Genomic DNA, 9,888 nt, shown 5'->3' with positions numbered 1-9,888 from the left:
TAACTGGTAACAAGCTAACAATGAAAACCTAGGGCAGAGAGTTTCTGAATGTTTAACTTGAACGCAATCAACTCAGATGTGCCGTCATTCCCAGCTATGACATCCTACAGGTAAATGGAACTTCCTCTGAGGTAAATTGAAGTATGAGCTCCAAGATTCTCAGTATGAACACAGACATAAATGGTATCAGCTACAATAAAACTATAGGAGAGTTAAGTCAGGTTTGTGGCAAAGTTCAACGTCAAAGTGAGAGGCAGATAGAGTGGGAGCGAGCTTGCTTCTGAGCCGTTTCCTCTGGATCTCGGTAAACAATAGTGGGAAATAGTCTTTCACTGCCAAGCTCCATATTCACACATTGATAACAGTTTGCTAATCTGTTACTGCTGTCCATCACAAACACTACAATTTGAATTTTCATGCAAAGATCCCTGGACCACGATCACATAATATAATATACTGATGGAAACGAGAGTGTAGGGAGTAATGGATGTGGGAAGCACTTTCCAAAAGAATTTTTTCTTACTCTCACATCAGCTGGTTCTGTCTGATGCTCTTCGTACAAACACAGTTTGAATACAGATTGTGTATCTGTGTCTGATGATCAAATGAATATAGTTACATAAACGTTTGTCAAGCAAATAAATGCAGAGCCACCTCCTTCAACAGAAGTGATCACTGCAAAAGTAAGACGTCTTTAAGATAAAGTGGATGGATGTGAGTAAGTGCTGTTTCACCCTTTCTGTCTCTGAAACCACCGCAAAGAAAAGACTGGCAAAAACAGATTCATATTACAGTTCTTGTATCTTAGTGTTCTTGTGATCTCGCTTCTTTGTTTTGGTGCTGTGTTGTGTCTCTCTGGGCCACTATGCCTTAACACTCCAGGGTTGTTCTCAATATGAATTGTTGTGTATGTTTATGTTCTTTTGTGGTTAAATAGTACCTGGATGTTGTTCTTGAGGCACGGTGGCACAGCAGGTTAGTGTCGCAGTCACACAGCTACAGGGACCTGGAGGTTATGGGTTCGATTCCCGCTCAGGGTGACTGTCTGTGAGGAGTTGGTGTGTTGTCCGCGTGGGTTTCCTCCCACAGTCAAAAAACACGTTGGTGGGTGGATTGGCGACTTGAAAGTGTCCGTAGGTGTGAGTGAATGTGTGTGTGTCCGTGTTGCCCTGTGAAGGACTGGCGCCCCCTCCAGGGTGTATTCCCACCTTGCGCCCAATGATTCCAGGTAGGCTCTGGACCCACCGCGACCCTGAACTGGATAAGGGTTACAGATAATGAATGAATGAATGTTGTTCTTGAAGACACATTGCAATAAATGACCCATCAATTACTTTGGCCTCATGAATTAACTCTTGCCAATTTATTAATCAAGAATGTATTTCTCCTCAGGCAGCTATTTCTCTACTTTCTGTGCAAGTTATTTCTTTTTTTTATGCCCTTGATGCATAAATTTACTGTTGATTGCGAAGAGCTGACAAATTCTAATGAGAGATTTCCTGTGATTTTGGTGATTTCCAGTGAAAGTATTGGACTTCTGTGATTTCTCTGTTGGTTTTGGGTTTGAGTGCCTTTGCTGAATGAAGCTCAAGAATTCGTATGGATTTTTTTCATCTGCTAACCCAAGCCCAGCCCACAAACAAAGGTAGTTAGCTATAAGAGTTAGTAGCATGTTAATCATGTAAACCATTTCAAATAGTACTTCACTTTCTGAACTTCATATGATTACTGTGGCCGCTATAAAGTTAGAAATAAATAATACATTCCTAAAAGTTAGAAATAATTGCTGGAATTACACATTTATAAGCAGAGAGGTCCATATCCAACACACAAACTGATGCAAATCGTGCAGTTCCTAGTTGGAGGACTAGTTGGACTATTACCTTTAAGGCTGAAGGGGGTTACGGAACAATTTGATTTTTAAAAACCTTAAAAGTACTAAGTGCTACCTCTGATGTATATGTCACAACGTTTTAACTAACCACTCTATTTTGTAGATATTCCATGTAAATTATTTAGTGGTATTTTTTTTTTCATTTTCTGGCACAGTATAACAACAACAACAACAACAATAATAATAATCATAATAACTGGAATTTTTAAAGCGCTTTTCAGTAACACAAAGATGCTGTTTATAATCAGATGAACACAAAGATAATCACATCCACAATCAAACAAATCAAGAGGAACGCATAATGCTACAAAACAGGAACATGGGTAAAAACACGGGCTAGTCAAGAAACAGACAGATTAAATGCAGCCGCAAACAGGTGTGTTTTACAATTGGATTTGAATAGAGATAGGGATGTTGACTGTTGAATTGCAAACTGTTGTTTGGTGCTGGTCATTTTACAGAAAGAGATGTTTTAGCAGAAGTGGTTTATTCATTGTCAGCTTTATAACATTCATTGTTTGGTTTTAATCTTTTTTTTCTCTTGATTGATGAATATTTTTAAAGCATTGTTTAAAAAAAGATTATATTTGGCACCAACACCTCTATCTCAGGGCTTTTTCTCTGCCTTTCTGTTACATAAACCCTCTCTTATTTCTTAGTTGAGTGCATGGATATTAATGTTACTCGATTGATTTATCACCTGTGTCTTCCACCTAGACACATTTCTTTAATTTAACAAGCGCCGACAGTGTGTTTCAGCCAAATTCCCAAACTTTACTCACTCTGGGATGAACATTACCTTACCTCCGTAATCGGATATCCCAGACAGCTTTTAGGTCTGACATCTGCCAGAAGAAAAGCAGCTGTGATGGACTTGTTTACATTGTCACTGTCAATCACTCTGCGCCCCAAAAAGGGAACTGTCAGAGTTCTGACTGAGTCGACTTAGTTGCCTTTAACTAAGATTAATTTTAATTAATGATCATCACATCACATAGGTCTATTTTTTAAATGGGATATTTTACTATGACTTTTGACTGGAGAGTCCACATGGTCTTATTTTCTCTTCCTATTTTGTCTCTTATAATAACAAAACAAATGAAATTACAACAATGTAAGCTAGATTTTTGAATATTGCATAACACTATATATATATTACATCAGCACAGTTGATTTGGTGAAATATACTTAGTGTGTGGCTATTGCCCCACATTCAAATCAAGTAAATTCAAAGCCACTATTTTTCCATTGTACAGTAAACTGGGTTATTTGTTTCCTTCTGCGTGCCTCAGATCCTGTCAGATTGTGGAGTACTGTATCCTGGTTCCTGAGTGGAAAGGGTGGGACTTTAGTAAAAAGCAGCCAAGCAAAGAGAGCAAATGAACGGCACTCTGCTCAAGGCGACAAAACACAAGTCATTGAAAATATTCTGGAAGACACCAAGCACAGTCATAAAACTGTCTGGCTATTGTCTGTTTGTTTTCATGTGTGTGTTAGTATTGTTCTGGCCTCCTGTGACTTCCCTAACAGTTTGTGAAAAGAAAGGTGTCTCTGTGTGTCTGTCTCTCTCTCTCACACACACACATGCATACACACGCACCTGTTGCTTTGTACAATGATTTTCCTTTAAAGCTCTGTTGCTGCACATTAATGTGAAGTTCCCACAGTCTGCTCTAAACAAACAACAAAGAGAGAGAGAGAGTTTGAGAGAGAAAGACAGGTGCGCTCAAACCAACTGTGTTATTTTCCTGCACATGAATAAACACATAAACAGTAAACAGGCACACACACACACACACACACACACACACACACGTGTTAAGCACTGTATCAATTGTTCAGCAGAGGCCGGCTAACAGAAGCATCATAGTTCAAGAAATGCACCTTATCTGAATTTAGAATCACTACAGAACAGCTTTTTCTCAGGTAATTATCATATGTTATGTCCAGAAACGAGGAGTACCTAAAGCATCCTAAAAACTTCCTTTGCTATTTTTCAACATACCTCCACCAGTGTCTTAAAATCCAGTTTAAGCCTGTGTTCCTACCGTCCTTATAAAATCGTGTTTCACTATTTTTTCAGTTGCTATATTGTCCAATTCATCTCACATTGATTCATTGTTCATATTTTTACTCCAATAAATTAACAACAAATAAACTAAAATATTCATTCATTATCTATAACCCTTATACAGTTCAGGGCCGTGGTGAGTCCGGAGCCTACCCAGAATCATTGGGCGCAATGTAGGAACACACCCTGAAGGGGGTGCCAGTCCTTCACAGGGTGACACACACTCACACATTCACTCAAACCTACGGACACTTTTGAGTCGCCAATCCACCTACCAATGTGTGTTTTTAGACCGTGGGAGGAAACCGGATCACCCGGAGGAAACCCACGCAGACACAGGGAGAACAAACCACACTCCTGACAGACAGTCACTCGGAGTGGGAATCGAACCCACAACCTCCAGGTCTCTAGAGCTGTGTGACTGCGACACTACCTGTTGTGCCACCGTGCGGCCCACTGTAAAATATGTCAAACATTATTTCAAGTTTTTTTTCGCAATGCACCTGAGAACACCTGCTGTGGAAAATTGACTGGACAGAAGCCACCGACTCTCACTGATCACCCCTAATCTTAACTCCACAACACAGAAAGGTAGGAGAGGTTGCTGTAGTGAAAAGTGATCCAACACATAGAGAGAAGGAGTCAAGTGTTAGATCCAATTCAGCTGTTAACTTGGTTTGATGTGTGTGATAATAACAGTCTGAGGGAGTTTTTCAAATCGTATTTAAATATTTCAACATCTATCTCAAATAAAATCATACATTGCAACGTTACATTTCTATCTCTCTCTGTCATAGACACAAACAATTAAAAGGCAAACATCATCATCCATTCTCTCTGACACATCCACACAGGCCCCTACAGGTAAACATATCTGCAAGTTATTACACAAGGCTGTGAAAATCACAGCTCGCAGTGAACTTACAAAGGGGGGATTTTCACTTTTGCAAGACATGCTATTAAACCCTTAGCGAACGCTTTTCTCTCTCCTGATGAAACGCTGCCCTCGAAAGCTGAAAGCCTTTGTTTGTTTTAAAAGCTCTTTCACTGACTGCAGCTCTGACCTTCTGCAGCCGACCTTTGACCCTGGACATCTGTAGTCAGTCTGTTGACACTGCGAAACACAGAGTTATGCTTTTTATTTAATCATGAAAATGAATAATGATGTGAGAACTCAACCAGCCTGTTGTTCTTAAAGAGATCTACAACAAAACTAAAAAGCAGAAATGCATTTCCCAACCCTTGAATTCCAGCAGAAATATTGCGCATTCAAATTTGACGTTGGACATTTGTCAACTTCATGGTGATGCTTTATTGTCAGCAATAAAAATCTAAACAGGAGTTTCATATCTCATTTTTAACCCCTTAAACCCTATGCTTAGTATTTTTTTTTACTATAAATTATGCAATAACTGCTATGATTTCGTCAGAAGCTACTACCAATGATTATTTACTACCACAAATATTTAACACCTACTATAAAGCTGAATTTTATTCTATTTTAGTAATGGACACCTACGCTATATATATATTATTACTGTTTGTTTCCCAACATCTTCTCCCCATTGTAGTTGTCAACAGATCCAAACTGTTAGCTAGGACTCCACAATCACACACAGTGCCACCAACCTGGGAGAATGGAGGCAAGTCGATACTCCAAGAAGTGAAGCCAATTACAGCATCTTTTCCAACTGCTTCTAAAACAATGGCACTGGATATCTAAACATGCTTGGAGGAGAACACTAACTGCCCAGATCTGTTATGGCCAGGTAACAGATGCCTGCGTTGGCTAGCATGTTAGGTACCCCTATTTAATGTCTATATTCATTGGCTATGTTATTATATATCTATAAAACTCTGATATAAATAAATTATACACATAAACACAAATTTATCTGCAAGAAATGTTCTCAAAATGATGCTATGAAAAGCTACTTTTGGTTCTATAAAGGAATATGAAAAGCCTGAGGAAAAAAAGGTTTCCGAGTGTGAAGAACCTTTTAAAAAACTTGAGGACCTTCACATAATGTCCTAGGCCTGCACAACATGTGGCCCACCAACAATCATCCCCTCATGAAAAAACCAAGAGAAGCTGTTTGTCATAATTTCTTCTGAATTTAGGGGAAATTTCTGAGTAGTTAGTTCCCCTTTGCTGATTTAACAACCCAAACACTTCTGGGAAGGCTTTAGACAACACATAGGAACATTTCTGTGATGATCTGCTGATATTCAGCCATGAAAACATTAGTGAGGTTAGGCACTGATGTTGGATGGTTAGTCTTTGATCACTCCAACTCTAAAGGTACTGAATGGAGTTCAACTGAAGATACCTGTCCACTGAGCACAGTCCTTGAGGGGCTTTATACCCCTTTAGATGATGGCTAGCATTGAGCAGGGTGACCTTAAGCCAATGTGCAGTGTATACATTGTATATGGCAGCCACTATCTGTAACTGCTAAACAGCTAACTATCATAGCTAATAAGCTGACAACAAACAAATCCTTCAGAGTTTAAAAGGTTAATAAGAATTGGCGGGTAAGTCTTTAATGTCGTACTGAACTCGCTCACATAAAGATAAGTCTTAAACGTCCCTGGTTTATGGTATTTTGAGTTTTACTGGTACATCAGGCTTTAGTTGTATCAGATTGTACCCTGAATGTGAGCTTTCACTCGGGAGTCGATAATATCTCACTTTTGACAGTGGAGGTGTTTTGTTGGCATGTTGCGCTCTTGATTGTGAAAGGAATAAATCCAGTCTACTGACGTCAGCCACATGGAACCATATCTCTAATGGCAGTCGGCTGTACCAGGGATAGAGGCCCGGAGCTGGAACCGTACACACGAAGACGCCCCATGGCAGACAGACGACTAGACATTGCTGTGTGTCTTGGTGTGTTTGACTCAGCTGCTGCGTGTGCGTGCGGGAGCGTGCTTAACTCCATCTCCGACACGTTTGTGAACTTTGAGATGAAATGTGTTCCCTCTTGTTTAAGAACACCATCAGTTTCCAAAAACTTGGGTGGTAGGTTTTCAGGTCCAGATACGTTTGCTGTAAGGGTGGTGAACTGGCAGAATTATTGCACTTATAATAAAACACAAGTCACATCCATGTCAACATACACACACACACATACACACACCATATGTACAGATGTTTGCCAACACCCCTTATATTACTGGATTAATTCACTTTAATGTGTGCTCCAGTACCTGACTTCACTAATGCTTTCATGACTGAATGCTATCAGATCTTCACTGCAATGTTCCAACATCTAGTCTAAATGCTTCCCAGAAGAGTAGAAGCTATCTGGGCTGTAAACAGGGTGCAACCTACCTATTAATTCCCTTCAGTATACTTTCAGTATAAGTTATATTCTAACCAATTAAAGTAGAGCACACTCATCCACAGTCTGCACTCAAACATTTAAATAACTCAACGGACCAATGAGAGCGGCCACAGCATTCGTTTGAAATTGAAAAATGCCGCCATCCGGTGGGTTTTCTTACTACAGAGGAAACCACGGAAAACGCAAAGCAGGCTACTACAGAAAACCTCAGTGCATTCCTAAAATACCCACGTTGTAGGCTACAAACATATAACCACACTTTACACACTGTAACTGCTGACATAAATAGCTTACATATTCCATACCTACACCCCCCCCCCCCCACACACACACACACACACAGCAGACAAAAAATGTGTAAATACTTGTATTACATTCATGTCAGACACTCAGATATGGCAGGTTAATGCATGATATCCCTAACACTAACTTGACAGTTTCTCATGATAAACTGTTTGATAACACTGTACTCTCTTTGAACAACTGACACGGCACCAGAAACATGAGGAACAGAGCTACAGCCAAATCAATCAGATAAACTGCCTGTAAGACTCAACAACATACTCCTTCAAACAACAAAAACAGCACTGACGAGCCCCCATGGTTTTTAAAGTCCTGATCTACGACAGGTACCTGCTAGTAGCCCTGGTATCTGTCAGCAGATTGTTCTTATTTACGTACTCAGCCAATGAGAGAAGGGGTAGTGCATTTTATGGTGCATTTACTGTGAGAGATGTTCAGTTCTGCAGATATTGTTTAGACTCCTTTAAAAAATAACAAAATCATGAAGTGAAATGAGATTCTCTGGAGCAGTTGCACATTAGGCTATGGTCACAATGCCTTACATTTACTCTTGAATTGCATCAAATCCTCACAGAAATGTTCTCATGAAGGCCCAATGGCTGCCTAGAAGAACCTGTTGTGTGTTGGGTTGAGCTGCCCGGTTTTACCTGGACAAAGCCTTCACACATGCAATGTCTGGATATACTATGATTTAAACTTGAGAATCGACTCAGTGCTTCGGTTCATTCATCATCTGCAAACACTGCATCTTTTTCGGACCGGATCCTGTCAGGAATCACCGGGCGCATGGCTAGACATAATCAATCACCATGAACCGAATGAAGCAGTAACAAAAGATGAACGATAAATAAATTCATAGTTTTTATTAACAGTGTATTCAGAAAACTGAATGAGTCCAATTGAACGTTTAGAAGAAGATGTTTACAAGCTGAAATCATCAAAATACTCCCATGTATTTCGCCTGTTTCAACGCAATGACGAGTTATTTCAGGATAACCCGTGTGAAACTTTGTAATCAGCGCCCCCTGCAGGCAATCAAATAACATGGATTTAAAAACCAAATGATCTCAGAGCGACATCTGCTGGTCACAGTGGCGTAAGGCATATTTGTGTGGACTGAAATACTTCGGGGTGGAAACGAGTTAGTTCTGCAGGCTGTTCCTTATCCGTCTTAACTTACAAAATATGCCTTGAGGTCGGTTTTGAAGTTCATTCGTTCATAATTCAAATCTCAGTTTGATGAAATGTGGCACCATTTAAAATTGACAGACTTTCCAACGGTATAAGATTTATAGCAAAGAGGCATTGTTACAACAAAGAAATAATCTACCAAACACAAATATCCTTTTTTTTGTGCTATGTTTACAACCTTCCGATGAGCACCTGAACGCAGCCTGTCGTTAGCCGTTTTTAAAATGTGTTTTACAACACCGTTAAACTCCGCAGTCTGCACTGAAACCACCATTAATAAATTAACGAATTCAGTCTATTACAGAATCAATAAAATAATTTGTTATAATATACTAGAGAGAGAGAGAGAATCGTGAAATTGTGTAATTTAATATTTTATTAGGATTAACTTAGGTTACATACAGTGAGAGCGAATTAACAGAGAGCAGAACAGTGACAGTTTGCGTCTAAATATTTTTAAAATGGTGCACTAGGCAATTTCACGGTAGCGCTTTGTTCTTATTGTTATAGTTCACATACAGGAGTTGGACAATAAAACTGAAACACCTGTCATTTTAGTGTGGGAGGTTTCATGGCTAAATTGGACCAGTCTGGTGACCAATCTTCATTAATTGCACACTGCACCAGTAATAGGGTGACCAGACATCCTCTTTTACCCGGACATGTCCTCTTTTTAGACTTAAAAAAATGTCCGGGATGTTGTTTTTCTAGAGCTTACATAGAACTTCGAGAAGTTTCGTTCACAAACTAGTCCCGCCCTCCCCTACTCCGATTGGTTCGCTTGAGTGAGAAGGGGACGTGGTGAAGTAGCGTAAAATCTTCTGATTGGACGGTCTGACTGTAGAGCTACCGTTATTGGTCGATAACCTTCTCTGTAAACATTTAATTGGTCAGTCTGCACGTCAGTAGTCATTGTTTACGTCAGGCAAAGCTCATGTACCTACCCTCATCTCGAGCAGCTATGACGATACGTAAATGTAAGTTCTCGGATGAATTAAAAAAGAAATTCCCATGTTTTGTGTAGCAAATAAAGGTGTAAAAGACCTAAAAGCACACATAGGTTCAGCTAAGCACACAACGGC

The 9,888-nt window shown here is 39.7% G+C and overlaps 1 long non-coding RNA gene across 1 annotated transcript; it reads right to left on the bottom strand.

Moving 5' to 3' along the window:
* Nucleotides 1–3,100: 3,100 nt before the first annotated feature.
* Nucleotides 3,101–4,972, bottom strand: LOC136691183 (uncharacterized). The gene is made up of 3 exons (XR_010801851.1): nt 4,891–4,972; nt 3,495–3,567; nt 3,101–3,221 (listed from the first exon to the last, which is right to left on the bottom strand). It is a non-coding gene; the product is annotated as an uncharacterized lncRNA (long non-coding RNA).
* Nucleotides 4,973–9,888: the final 4,916 nt, after the last annotated feature.

Source organism: Hoplias malabaricus, chromosome 3, assembly GCF_029633855.1.
Source record: "Hoplias malabaricus isolate fHopMal1 chromosome 3, fHopMal1.hap1, whole genome shotgun sequence".
NCBI lineage: Eukaryota > Metazoa > Chordata > Actinopteri > Characiformes > Erythrinidae > Hoplias > Hoplias malabaricus.
The sequence above is the reverse complement of the archived record's forward strand: the minus strand, read 5'-3'. Positions and strand labels throughout refer to the sequence as shown.